The following is a 15,243-nucleotide window of genomic DNA, read 5'->3' on the forward strand; positions in this document are numbered from 1 at the left end:
TAATGGAAAACAAGTATCTTTTTTTTTAAAGGTGGGATACATGTTCCATGAATCAACAAAATTTTGTCTTCTACCTATTTTCAAGTCCGGAAAGGATATTAGGCTTGTGTTTCTAGTACAACCAGATCCACAACATGAGGGAATTTCTTTTTTTGTTTGTTTGTTTGTTTGTTTAGAGGCGTGCCTGGTGCACACTATTTATTCAGTAAATGCTTATCAAATGAACGAGGAAGCGAAGTTACACAGAGTAACAATTTGCTTTCACAAATCTGTGTGCAGTAAGTGGAAACACAGAAACAGAACTCTCACTGCGAACATATTGTGACCGAAAGCTCAGAACAGGCTTTGGCAGGGTGAACAGGATCTTACTATGCTGCCCTAGCTGACCTGGAAAGATAGAGACCCGGCTAGTCTGAAATTCACAGAGACCTACCTGTCTTTGCCTCACTAAGATGTATGCCGCCATGCCTTGGTCAGACCACTCCTTTCTTTTTTTTTTATTGAGAAAAGGAGAAAAGAAAAAAAAACAAGTTTCTGCCTCCTCCCAGCCTCCCATTTCCCTCCCCCTCCTCCCACCCTTCTCCCCCTCCTCCCACTCCTCTCCTCCTCCCTCTCCAGTCCAAAGAGCAGTCAGGGTTCCCTGCCCTGTGGTAAGTCCTAGGTCCTCCCGCCTCCATCCATATCTAGGAAGGTGAACATCCAAACTGGCTAGGCTCCCACAAAGCCAGCACATTAAGTAGGATCAAAACCCCGTGCCATTGTCCTTGGCGTCTCATCAGCCCTCATTGTTCGCCATGCTCAGAGAGTCCGGTTTTATCCCATGAGGGAATTTCTTAACCACTTTAAGCATCAGTTTCCTTGGTTGTTTTGTGTAATGCCCCCTCGATGTTTGCATTGTAGGCAGGAATACCTATGTGTCTTTAGTTTTCTTTCTAGTAAATAAGTAGCTACTACCTGTGATCTCATTGATTCATTGTACTGGCTGGTTTTATGTCAATTTAACACAAAAATTAGAGCTATCTGATTAGAGGGAACCTTGAGAAAATACTTCCATAAAATACAACCTTAATTTTCTGAATTAGTGCTTGTGGGTGATGCAATCCTTGAGTTGGTGATCCTGAGTTCTATAAGAAAACGGGCTGAGCAAGTCATGGGGTGTAGTATGAAGCGGCAGGCTGTGTTCCTGTATTCTTTTAAACACTGCTTGGCCCATTAGTTTCAGCCTCTTACTGGTTAACTCTCACATCTTGCTTTAACCCATTTCTAATAATGTGCGTAGCACCATGAGGTGGCTTACCAGGGAAGATCTTAACCTACGTTCATCTTGGAGAGCTATGGCGACTGCTTCACTCAGCTTTTATTCTCCCAGAATTCTGTTCTGTCTACTCTGCCTATCTAATTTTCTGTCCTATCAAAGGCCAAGGCAGTTTCTTTATTAACCAATGAAAATAACAAATAGACAGATGACTTTCCCCCATCAATGGGGAGCAAGGCAGTAACAACACTCCTCCATGACTTTTTCATCAGCTCCTGCCTCCTGGTTCCTTCCCTCCTTGAGTTCCTGTCCTCCCATGACAAACAGCAAAGCTGAAATGTAAGCCAAAGAAAGCCTTTCCTCCCCAGCTTGCTTTTTGGTCATGGTGTCTCATTTTAGCAATAGAAACCCTAAGACACTTGTGTTACACACACCTACTTGAATCAAACCTAGACTTTCTAGCAACTCATTGGAAATAGCAGATTGCTAAGAAAGAACAAAATGGCTAAACCACAGTCTAATTAAGTTCCAAGCATTTGAAAATCAATTTGCTTTCACTTTAAGACCTATGGACTAAATATACTAACTGTAATAACCTTAACAGTTTAGAATTTGGAAGTCTTTTTACTAAAATTTACTAAAATTATATCTTATTTGCATCAAAAGCATAAGCTTAATATAATTATCATGTGCACGATGGCTCTTATTTGTGTTGAATAAAAATGTTTTGGTACAAATTCCCTTTTCATCAGTCCATTGTCCCTGAGGCTTTTAGTCCAAGAGCAGTTCAGTTTTAAATTCCCAGATACACACTGTGCCCTAGAAAACAGGGATTTCAGAAAGCCTGGAATCCTCAAATGCTGGGGTCTGTGAGACTCTGACTATATGCAAATATGCAAAGAGGAACATTTCCGGCATTTTCAGTAGCCCCTAGTCCAGCATATGGAAGAATGAAAAACAGCATAAGAGCTCGAATTTTTCTTTTTTAAATGCAATCATGCATAGCATTCTTCAGCAAATGTTTAGGGGTCACAGAGAGAAAGCTGATGTTCCTTCCATCTCCTCACAAAGCCTCTAAACTCTAAAGTACTGTTGATTGCCATGACTAAAATTCTAAGCCAGTTCCACAGTAAATTCTAGAAAGCTTTATAGAACTTGAAACATGTTTCGAAGGTGTCTTTCAATATTAAAGTAAACTAGTTATAGCAGGAAATAAGTATTTCTTTGTATTCACAGTATTTTTCAGCTGAGGCCAAATAAGATGGACATTTTGCTTTAGAATCTAAAATTCTTCTCTTTCATTTAATCATTTTTAACTTACCTTCAGATTTATTTGCAAAACATAGGTTATTCATCTCTCTATTTTAATATACACATAATAATTAGCACTATACATGAAATTTGTAGTCTTTTAAAAACTATAACTCCTTTTTATTGCCCTCATTTTTGCATAATCTCCTCCTTAGTACACTGGATTGTACTGACTACAATGATCCTGTGATGGAGAAAAAAAATAACAACTTTTTCATAATACATATTAGTGACGACCTGTTGATATTAAAATTAACCAGTGCGTTACAGATTTTTGAAATGTTTAGAAATATTTTAGTAGATTTGTTTTAAGATGGTGATCGATACTTTACATAAGAAATTTGCGTGTCCCTCTGCTCTAGATGATCACATACATAGTCCACTTTCTTTTCTACGATTTACAGGAATTGATATGAACTAATGGACGTGGTTAAAGGCAGCCAGTCAGAAGAAAACAAGATAATCCATGAGTAATTTGTCACATAAACACACTCACACGAACACACATATACGGCACACACACATATACACACATGCAAATAAAGAAATGAGTTTACAGGATCTGAAGAGATAACTCAGCCCTCTCTCTCAGCACCAGAATCTGAGCTGAATATCCAAAACCCATGTTTAAATAAATGCCAGGCATGGTGGTATTCACTTGTAATTCCAGAGTTAGTGAATTAGAGACAGATGATCCGTAAGGCTTGCTGATGTGTTCTTAAAATTTAAGAGTTTAGAGAACATTGCAGTAGTCTAAAGGAGAGGTGAGAATAATTAACAATGTAGCTCATGTCTCCAACTTAACAATCCATAAAATCTCAAGTGATTTGCATTTAAAATTGACCCGTTTTCACAGAATTATATGTGGCAGAGCTAAAAACAATCAGTGACAAAACATGAGATCCACAGGCTTTGCAATGGTTTGTCACCTGATCTTGGTGCTTCTGTTTCTTAAATAAAACCTTAGGTGAGCACATAAGCTGTCTAAACCTCTGCTTAGACACAAAACAAAACCTCCCAAAGTTGAGGAGACTACGTGTGACAATGGAGTCAGTGTGGACGACCCATTAATGTTGAGACAACCCAGGACGGGTTAGCTGGTCACTTCTGCTCATCTTGAGAGGTGTTCATCTCTCTTTAGAAACATGGTCTTCCTCCTGGCTATTTTTTTTTTCTTAGAAAAAAGCACAGCCAGGGACCTTGAGAAAAAGCACAGCATAAGAGGCAGGACAGCAACAGTAGAGGTGGACATGAGAGACACAGCCTGCCTCTCTTGGGTCTCAGAGGCATCCTTGCTAAGTGATGTTCCTATGGAAGACACTCTTACAGGTGGATACTTGCACAGAAAAGTTGTCTCAAAGAGCACTTTCTACTTTTTCACTGCAAGACTGATCAGAAGTCCAGTTCAGTAATAGAGAAACTGGTTTCACCTGTGTTCGCTGCTCCTGAAATGGTAGAGGCAGAGCCAGCCTAGTATTAATAGTACAACAGGAATAGAGTGAAGTTGGGGGCAGAAATTCTAATCCCTCTCTTCTGCTGTGACCTTGGGCAAAAGGTTAAGGTACTTCCCTCCTCCATGAGTAAGAGACTTAAACTAGACAGTATCCACAGTCCTTTTTAGCTGAGAAACTCTGCCATCTAGTGTGCTTCACTCCTGGCTTTTATTAGACATCCGCAACACAAGTCTTTCACTCCTTCCACGTTATCTGGACCTGGCAAACATAAATATATCCCCTTACTCACACAGGCCAGACATATGCATAGCTTTCTGTCCCAAGACCTAGGGACGAAGTGAGGATGTGATTCAAAATATAGAAATCAGACAGGTTTTTTTTTTTTTTTTAAGCTGCTACTCAATCTGCTAAATCAGGACATTTCAGGAGGACAGTATCTAGGGACACCGATTCCTTAAAGCCCAAACAAAAACATTTTCTTTAATATTAATGACCAAGTAGTTCGAGAATCACCATGAAAGGAAAGGCATCTTTCTCAAAGTCTGGCACACAGATCAATTTGCATTTCCAGTGTCTTAGATGTTTGCTGAAAGCACTGGGAAGTGTGGCCAAGCACCTGTCCTGAAACAGTTTTCTCGAAGACTTTACAGAGACCAACTTAACACATAAAACAGTTCATAGATGTTTACTAAGGAACATCATCACCGGATAAAAGCTCAAAATTTATGAAAATGACATAGGAAAGATGGGGAAATATGATAGTAATGTCGACATATTTCATTTCTATGTAGCACTGCTTCGTTATTTGACTTGGTTCCTATCACAACCTATCGAATCAATTCCATAGCGTGCCTTGTACTGTCAAAATGAACCATCATCAGAAAGTTCAGGTAATTTCCAGAAGATTAGAAAATTAATAAATAGATGGATTAGAACCCCAAAATCATCACACATAACTAGGAAACAGATCACACCACTATAGAATGTTTAAGAGCTGAACACGCCCTTTGAAATAAATAATTTACTAAAACTTATCTGATGAGGCAGCTAGAAATATGTCAAGTGCCTATTGACTGGTTGTATTGGCTACCCTGCAAATGGTAAGGTTATTATAGCAACTATAGATTAGCCAAGATAAAATCAATATTAACTAGTAAGTAACAGTGATTCGAGGATTTCACTGGATCATAGAAAGATCCAGCAGTGATCATTTCAGCTAACAACCCTCACATACAGATATTTATCGCTCTGAAACGCAGGCATATGCTGTCTAGGTTTCCCAGCTAGTAAGGATGCTGGTGAGTGGCCTTGCTCTCTTGATGTCTGTTTACACTATGGTCCCTGGAACTGCACTCTCTAACTTAATGTATATCCACTCATCTTTGGCTTTAGTGATAAATAAAAATAGCCTTATTAAACCCATAGTTTTCTTTTAAAAAATAAAGAGTGAAAATACTATCATTGCAGATAACATTTGGAGGAAAGATTTCTATTTGTTTTTCTCTTACTGGTTCCTCTAAATTTACCTAAAAACATATCTGTAAATATGTTTACTTATCTTCAACTCTTCACTAAGTAGAACAGGATGGGTCCTGTCAGATTGCCAGATCCAGAACTGACCCATCAAACACAATTGTTATGACAGAGTAGTAGGCTTTTAAAAATGTGTTGAAACTGAACAAACCTTAGTATGTGAGATGCATCATGAGCTTTTAAAAAACCTACTAAAACTGTTAAGCATGAACAATACGAGTCATATGACTTTTAAATGAATAAACATTCTTCTCTTTCCTGTATTCATGCCCTTTCTTTTTTTCTCTTCCTTCTTACCTGTGATATAAACTTTCTAAAATATGTTTACATAAGGTACCTCATTAGATCAATATGTAACATGCCAGCCTCATCCATATGTGAAAACATATACACATAAGAGAAAAACACTATGAAAATGTCATCAAAAAAGAAGAATTGGCCAAAGAATAAATGTTATATTCATTAGCTGTACATACATGTGGTAAGTGATTTCTGATTGTGTTTGGTTTCATTTATAATATTTTGTTGCTGTCTTTGAAGAGAGGTCGATTTTTCAAATTTTTATGCCCATTCATATTGTGTGGTTATATTTGGTCAAACAAAGGAGCTATTTCTTTCCCCAAGTCAATATCTAATTTTTTTAGTAGAGAAACATGAAAGGATACTTACAAATCTCTGATTAAAATGTGCTGTTATTTCTAAGAGAGGTGAAGGGCGATGCCAAAATTCTTTCTTTCCTGAAAATGGAAAACAAAAAGGGAGAGAAGAAATACTCATTGGAGAACGAAAAGGAGAATAATTAAGTTAATAATGAAATTTGAATATTTTGACTGTGTTTTTGAAACAGGTTTAAACTAATAAACATTATGATTTTCCCGGCTTCCTTAGGAAAAGTAGAACCTCTGAGTCAATGACACTGTGTGCTGAAACTTCAAAGGGCTTTCATTCCCAACACCAGATGTACCTAAGATTATTAGTTATAACATCTATGGAGTAATTAGTGCATCAGCACTGATCAAAGGCAAGTTGAGAAAAAATTCATCTCACAGACACAACACACGACAGTAAACAGTTTTGCACTCACCCACAGAAAGATCATGTAAGAAAACACGTGACATTGCTATATTTTTGAGAAGTTGTGGATATCCATCTCACATTTAGAACATGCCCTCGTGTAGCGCATTTGGAGCGGATGTGAAATGTCTCCCACAGGCTCGCGCCTCTGAACTTTGGTCCCTGGATGGTGGTGGTGCTCGCTATTGAAACTGTAGGAAGTGAGACCCAGCTGGAGAGAGGAGGTTACTGGGAGTGGACTTTAGGGTTATAGTCTGATCTGGGTCCACCTAGTCAACTCTTCTTTTTCAACAATGTGTTAACTATCTGTGCCTTCAGCTCTCACTTCCTATGATGACTCCAACTACCCCTGTGTTTCTTGCCCTGATAAACTGTATCCCTCTAGCTGGTGCCCCAAAGAAATCTTGTTTCTCTCAGATTGTTGTTTCTCTCAGGTATTCTTCCACAGGAGCCAGAAATGTAAGAGAGACTGACACATTGTATCCAAGTGCCCAGCACAGATATGAGTACCACAGAGAAGGAGCCATCTTCATTCCAGCTATAAAAACAGATTGCATACACTCAGTTCCTCTTCACAGAATGGCCCCTGGCTCTTGGCTTAAGCATGCTATACCAATAGGATGTAAAGTTGTAGGGATATGACTTTCCAGTACCAGTTCACGTTAGCCACTCATAGAAATGGGGTGTTTTGCATGTTCCTTTTGTCACAGGACAGTGTGAAATTCACCCTTTCTATACTGTTTCAGCAATCTGCATGCTTGCTTCCTGGAGGTTCAATCTTTACCTACATTTTGGGTGAAGTCATTTCACAGCAAATCTGTTCATTCCTTTCCAGGCTTACTATCACTATGTAATCAAGCTCAAGAGTCTTCACTTGGTGTAAGCCATCCTGCAGGACTTACCTTCACTCTCCTTTTTTTCCTTGGTTTTTACTCCAGTCAAATATGCCCCAATACTAAAACTCGAATGTTATTCCAAGGCAGTGGGTGTATATTTGCCTTTGTGGCTGAGGCTCTTTACCCTCAATTTTCTCTCACCCCTTGTTAGCATCTATTCATCTGTTCTAGGTCAACTTGGGCAGCCCTTCCCAGAATCCTTTCACATCTCTTTCAGACTAGGTAGAACACAAACTATCCCATGCATTATAAATTATAAATTGTTCTCGGTGACTGCCTTTATTCTCATGCTAGCTTTTGTTTTGTTCTTTGTTTTTTCTTTTTAAAAACCTTTCGAGGGCGTGAACAGTGACTCATTTGTCTTATCTCTAGCACAATATTTCGCGGATTGTGGAAGGAATGCAATAAATAATTTGTTGAACGCCAAGGTGTGTGAGGTTCTTTTGAGACTTACAGCTGCCTGACTGCGTATTTTATTACCTTGTGAGAATTTTAAAAGTAGTAAGAGGACATTTTTAGTTTCGTTCCTCTACCCCACTTCTCAAATGGTTTCTTACTGTTCCACTCACTAAGGGATGGCTTCCCTTTAGTAGTTTTACATTTGTAGGCCAAATAAGAGGAAGTGAGAAGAGGAAGAGAAAAATAAATGACGAAACAGTCATATGGGAAGTAACAAGAAGACAACAATTTGCAAACTTAAATATTTATAGACTATAATTACTATATACATCACTAAAAATCCAAAATAAAAAATCTCATAACCCCACTATCCTTTTCTAACCATTTGCATATGCTCCGTGACAAAGATCTAGCAGAAGAGGCAAATGGGAATACGTTATGAAGTCACATGATAAAACCATGCATTGCTGCTTGCAGTTGAAACAGACAGAGTTTCTCTGTGTAGCTTTGGAGACTGTCCTGGAACTTTCTCTGTAAACCAGCCTGGCCTTGAACTCAGAGATCTGCCCGCCTTTGACTCCTGAGTGCTGGGATTAAAGGCGTGCACCACCACCACTTGGCCCACTGTTTATTCCTGAGTGCTGGGATTAAAGGCGTGCACCGCCACCACTTGGCCCACTGTTTGCATTTTTTAAATGCTAGTTAAAATCTCTATAATTTTATGACCTTTCTAGAATTAAGTTTAGGGTTGCTTTTTTGCTTGTTTGTTTCATTTATTTTGTTTTTTTTCCTCTGTGTAGCCCTGGCTGACCCGAAACTTACTCTACAGATCAAGGTGGCCTACAACTCAAAAATCCATTTGCCTTTGACTCCCAGATACTGGGATTAAAGGTGTGACCAATCATTACTTGGCTAAAATTAAATTTAGTTTTAATGTTATATTTCTTTGCCTACTCTGTCCACAAGACAAACACATGAAATAAGAATAGAACAATCATTTCCTCCCTAACTTCTTTTTGACTAATGTCACATACAAAATATTTCTCCAATGGACTTTGAAAATGGTTTTAAGCTCATTATTTTGACTATTCCTATATTAAAATTCAGATTTACAGATGGTATGATAAACATAAATGCAGTGAAAGTTGAAACTGAATGAATCTCTGATGTGGCATTCCCCTCTATACGCTGTGAATATGTTTTATTGCCATTGATGATAAAAGAAGCTGCTTGGGCCTATGTTAAGGTTGAATATAGTCAGGCTTGAAGAGATATAGCGAGAAAGTAGGCAGAGTCAGGGAGAAGCCATGTATCTGCCACAGGAGATAGACGCCCGACACCAGACAGAACCTTACTGGTAGGCACAACCAAGTGGCGACACACAGATTAATAGGAATGGGTTAATTTATGATATAAGAGCTAGCTAGAAATATGCTAATAGGCCAAGCAGTGTTTTAATTAATACAGTTTCCGTGTGCTTATTTTGGGTCTGGGCAGCCAAGACAAACAAGCAGCCTCTGCCAACAAATCTCTAGCCATCCTTTTCAATTAAACATTTTATACAAAAACTATAAAAATTCCTGAAAAAGTTTCAAGAAAAGTGTGATATACCTACTATGTCTTTAGTATTGACATACTACAAAATATGTATTGACATGACCCAGAGTCGTCTAAGAGGAGATTCTCAGTTGAGGGATTGTCCAGATCCAATTGGCCTGTATTTGTTTATGAGGGATTGCTATGATTGCTAATTAATGTGGAAGGACCCATCTCACTGTGGGCAGCACTATCCCTAGGGCAGATGGTCATAGATTGTATAAGAAAGCTATCTAAACAAACTTGAAAAAAAAAGCCAACAAACAGTGTTCATCTATGATTTCTTCTTCAAATTCCTATTAGAATTCCTGTGCCATCTTCCTTCATAATGAAGTGCAACATATAAGCTAAATAAACCATTTTCCCCCATAAGTTGACACAGGTCATGGCATTTGTAATAGCCACAGTGAGAAAACTAGAACAATACCTTACATAAATTTATTTTTAAGTTATAAAAATTATTAGACTAATAAGTGCTAAATTATAGCTGCATATATGTTATACATTTAAAGATAAATGTAAAATGAAATGAGAATGTGTTTGTGGTGTTTGAACAAGAATGATCCCATAGGCTCATATATCTAAATGATTGGTACCTAGTTGGCAAAAGTGGTTTTTGGAAGGATTAGCAGGTATGGCATTGTTGGAAGACGTATGTCACTGTGGGTTGGCTTTGAAGTCTCAAAAACCCATGTCCCTCCAATTCACTCTCTCTGTGTCTCCATGTTGTGGATTAGGATGTGAACTTTTGGCTACTGCTCCAGCACCATGCCTGCTTGTCTGCTATCATACTCCCTACCATGATTGTCATGTACTTACCTATAAGAGGCACAAGGTCCATGTGCTCACAGATAAACACTAGGGAAACCAGGAATGCTAAACATGCAGGGTTGTCTATTCAAAGGGAGAGATATATGACCTCTTTTCTGCCCAGGGGGCTGGGTGCAGCCTGGTGACCTTTGCTCTATCTGTATGATCAAGACCACAGCAAATCCTCTCCCTGACTTTTAAGAGGCATCATCAGTTTATGGAAGAGGTCACATGTCCTTTCAATGCATTCGTGTCTTAAGCTTTATTGTATCTATAGGATTTAGTTAATTATCACCAGGAAACTTTTTTTCCAAATTGTATTGTTATTAAATATGCCTGAAAAAAAACACTGGTGCCAGACTCCCGAATTTGAACCAATGCCAGCTACTGAGTCATGCTGAACTGGACTTCCTTCTTGCCTGTCATGGATCGATACTCTGCTAGCCACAGCCTTTGCAGAGACTCCCACCTGCACTCACCCTCTGAAACTGCAATCCAGCACTCAGTTCAATGCTTTCTTTCATAAATTGCCTTGGTGATGGTGTCTCTTAAAAGCAACATTGACTAAGGCAGTGTTCTAATATAATTTCTTAAACTTTGGTATGTAATGAATGATTTTCATGATGTGGGTACCACACAAGGTCTGATCCCTTCTGTATTTTCTCTGCTGGAATTATATTTTCTTTCAAACTCGATAATATTTTGATAGCTAAGAGATACAAAAGGCAAAAAGAGCAAGTGGCCTCACTAAGATGGATTTCATTTCTTTCATGGAAGGGGATCAAAATGTGTGTCAACAGAAATATATCATGTTATAAACAAACTCCTTCAGAATTGTGAGCTGTCAGAGATCTTGATTATCATCTAGTCTAGTGATTTCTCAACTATTTTATTACAAATGAACTCATAATACGAGGCCAACATAAGGATAGACACATGAAGAACATGTGTAGATACCAAAGGCTTCCAAGCCTGAGGCTCTTACTTTTCTTTCCTCCATTGTTGTTATTCTTTCTAATCAAGGTTATAGTTAGAAAACTACACGGCCATTTGCTGTTATGGAGGTCTAACCCACGAGGCTAGAAATGAAATAAGAGCAACCATTTCACATCTGAATGCAATAAAATTGCTAACAGCACCTGTCCTAAGTGTTATGTGCTGACCTTTCCCTCAGATGCTCTTCTTTCACAGGACTGGCTTCCTCCATAATGTTTTTTTTTTTTGCCAGTAAATCTGAATCTCATTTATTAAAAATGTAAATCATGAGTAGATAAGGTTTAGCGTAATTTTTGCCTCTAGGGTTAGCAAAATAATAAACATATTTTTCTCTTTACTACTAAAATTATGTAATGTCAGTTATGTAAGTTTTCATCTCACAACACCTAGAATTATAGACAGAGATTAACTCAGTCAAAAGTGTGTGTCCGGGCACCGAGTGAAACATCATTGTGGTGAGTGAGTGCTGCGGCAGCTGGGAGCATACCTCAGCCCGCCCACACTTCCTGGCCATCCTACAGGGGCTATACTGCCCAAACCCCCTCTCTCTTCCTATCCCACTCAGCTTACATCCAGATCCCCACACCCCCTGTCTCCCTCCCTCCTTTGGGGCATAGCGCCTCCCTGCCCAGCCTGCTAGGGCGCTGGGACCGAATCTGAACCGGGAGGACATAGGGGTGGCCAGTAGCTCCTTTGTTCCCATAGCCTGCCCGCAGCAAGCAGGGTGGGCCCTTTGTTCGCGAGCTAACCAAGCAGCGTGGAGTTTCGTTCTGGGCACCGAGTGAAACATCATTGTGGAGAAACATCTCTGGGGAGTGACATCACTGGGAAGGTACATCAGTGGGCAAGAAGACCTGATCCTATAAAAGAAGATCCAAAGGGGAGTATCGGGAGGAAGAGATGGGCAGACGCCAATGCAGGAATTCTCCCAACAATCTGAAAAACAACACGAAACCACCAGAAGCCAGTGACCCCACAACAGGAGGACATGAACACCTTAATCAAGAAGAAGTAGAAAAAACTGACTTCATGAAAGTGATTGACACCCTTAAACAGCATATAAAAAACACCCTTATAGAAATGGATGAGAAGTATAATAGAAAGTTCGAGGAATTGAGTAAATCAGTGAATGATACCCTAGGAAACCACGGAAAAACAATCAAGCAGATAAAGGAAACAGTTCATGACTTGAAAACTGAAATGGAGGCAAAGAAGAAAACACAAACAGAGGGCCGACTGGACATGGAAAATCTAGGTAAACGAATAGAGACTACAGAATCAAGTATAACCAGCAGAATACAAGAGATAGAAGAAAGAATCTCAGATTCTGAGGATAACATAGAGAAAATAAACACTCTGATCAAAGAAAACAGCAAGTCCAACAAACTCTCATCACAAAACATTCAGGAAATATGGGACACAATAAAAAGACCAAACCTAAGAATAATTGGAGTAGAAGAAGGAGAAGAAGTGCAGCTCAACGGTACAGAAAATATACTTAATAAAATTATAGAAGAAAACTTTCCCAACCTGAAGACAGATGTACCTATGAAGGTTCAAGAAGCATACAGAACACCAAATAGGCTGGATCAAAAGAAAACATCCCCTCGCCATATAATAATCAAAACACAAAATATACAGAATAAAGAAAGAATATTAAGAGCCGCAAAGGAAAAAGGCCAAGTTACTTATAAAGGTAAACCTATCAGACTTACACCTGACTTCTCTATGGAAACCATGAAAGCCAGAAGGTCCTGGATAGATGTTCTCCAAAAACTAAGAGACCACGGATGCAAGCCCAGACTACTATATCCAGCCAAACTTTCATTCACTATAAATGGAGAAAACAAAATTTTCCAGGATAAAAACAAATTTAAACAATACGTAGCCACAAATCCAGCCTTACAGAAAATAATAGAAGGAAAATCACTAACCAAGGAGTCCAACAATGACCACAATAACTCAGACATCTAGAGACTCTTCACCAGTGCAAATCAAAGAAGGAAAACACACAAACCCTACTACTTAAAAAGTGACCGGAGTTAACAACCACTGGTCATTAATATCACTTAATATCAATGGGCTCAACTCACCTATAAAAAGGCACAGGCTAAGAGATTGGATAAGAAAACAGGATCCAACATTCTGCTGTCTACAAGAAACACACCTCAACCACAAAGACAGGCACCTACTCAGAGTAAAGGGCTGGGAAAAGGCTTATCAAGCAAATGGACCTAAGAAACAAGCAGGTGTGGCCATACTAATTTCTAACAAAGTTGACTTCAAACTTAAATCAATCAGAAGAGATGGAGAGGGACATTTTATACTCATAACAGGAACAATTCATCAGGAAGAAGTCTCAATCCTGAATATCTATGTCCCTAATATAAAAGCACCCACGTACGTAAAAGAAACATTACTAAAACTCAAGGCAGCCATCAAACCGCACACACTAATAGTAGGAGACTTCAACACTCCTCTCTCACCAATGGACAGGTCAATCAGACAGAAACCTAACAGAGAAATTAGAGAATTAATGGAGGTAATGAAGCAAATGGACTTAACAGACATCTATAGATTATTCCACCCAAAGAGGAAAGAATATACCTTCTTCTCTGCAGCTCATGGAACCTTCTCGAAAATTGACCACATACTTGGTAACAAAGCGAACTTACACAGTTACAAAAAAATATTAGTAACCACCTGTGTCTTATCAGATCACCATGGATTAAAGTTAGAATTCAACAACAATGCTACCCCCAGAAAGCCTACAAACTCATGGAAACTGAACAGTCATCTACTGAACCATACCTGGATTAAGGAAGAAATAAAGAAAGAAATTAAAGTCTTCCTTGAATTCAATGAAAATAAAGAAACAACATACTCGAACTTATGGGACACTATGAAAGCAGTCCTGAGAGGAAAGTTCATAGCACTAAGTGCCCACCTAAAGAAAACAGAGAAAGCACATATTGGAGACTTAACAGCCCACTTGAAAGCTCTAGAAAAAAAAGAAGCAGACTCACCTAGGAGGAGTAGAAGACTGGAAATAATCAAATTGAGGGCTGAAATCAACAAAATAGAAACACAGAAAACAATCCAAAGAATCAATGAAACAAAAAGCTGGTTCCTGGAGAAAATCAACAAGATAGATAAACCCCTATCCAAACTAATCAAACGAAAGAGAGAGAACACGCAAATTAATAAGATCAGAAATGAAAAGGGGGACATAACCACAGACACAGAGGAAATTCAGAGAGTCATTAGATCTTACTACAAAAGCCTATATGCCACAAAACTGGAAAATGTAAAAGAAATGGACGCTTTTTTAGATAAATAGCATTTACCAAAACTAAACCAGGACCAGGTGAACAATCTAAACAGACCTGTAAGTCGCGAAGAATTAGAAGCTGTTATCAAAAATCTCCCTACCAAAAAAGCCCAGGACCAGATGGTTTCAATGCAGAATTCTACCAGAACTTCCAAGAAGACCTAATACCTATACTCCTTAATGTATTCCACAATATAGAATCAGAAGGGTCATTACCAAATTCCTTTTATGAAGCCACAATTACTCTGATACCAAAACCACTCAAAGACTCAACCAGGAAAGAGAACTACAGGCCAATCTCACTCATGAATATCGACGCAAAAATCATCAACAAAATACTGGCAAATCGAATCCAAGAACACATCCGAAAAATTATCCATTATGATCAAGTAGGCTTCATTCCTCAGATGCAGGGCTGGTTCAACATATGAAAATCTATCAATGTAATCCAGCATATAAATAAACTGAAAGAAAAAAACCATATGATCATTTCATTAGATGCTGAAAAAGCATTTGACAAAATTCAACATCCATTTATGTTAAAAGTCTTGGAGAGATTAAAGATACAAGGGTCATACCTAAATATAA

The 15,243-nt window shown here is 38.6% G+C and overlaps 1 protein-coding gene across 1 annotated transcript in view; it reads right to left on the reverse strand.

Moving 5' to 3' along the window:
• Pkib (cAMP-dependent protein kinase inhibitor beta) overlaps window positions 1–15,243 on the reverse strand; it is a 100,207-nt gene that overhangs the window by 32,080 nt on the left and 52,884 nt on the right. The window contains exon 3 of the mRNA XM_041654170.1: window positions 6,223–6,290. The gene's annotated coding sequence lies outside the window, so the exon portion shown is untranslated. The remainder of the gene's footprint in view (window positions 1–6,222; window positions 6,291–15,243) is intronic.

Source organism: Microtus oregoni, unplaced genomic scaffold (genome assembly GCF_018167655.1).
Source record: "Microtus oregoni isolate MIOR12 unplaced genomic scaffold, Mior012 000006F_ref0000085, whole genome shotgun sequence".
Lineage (NCBI taxonomy): Eukaryota > Metazoa > Chordata > Mammalia > Rodentia > Cricetidae > Microtus > Microtus oregoni.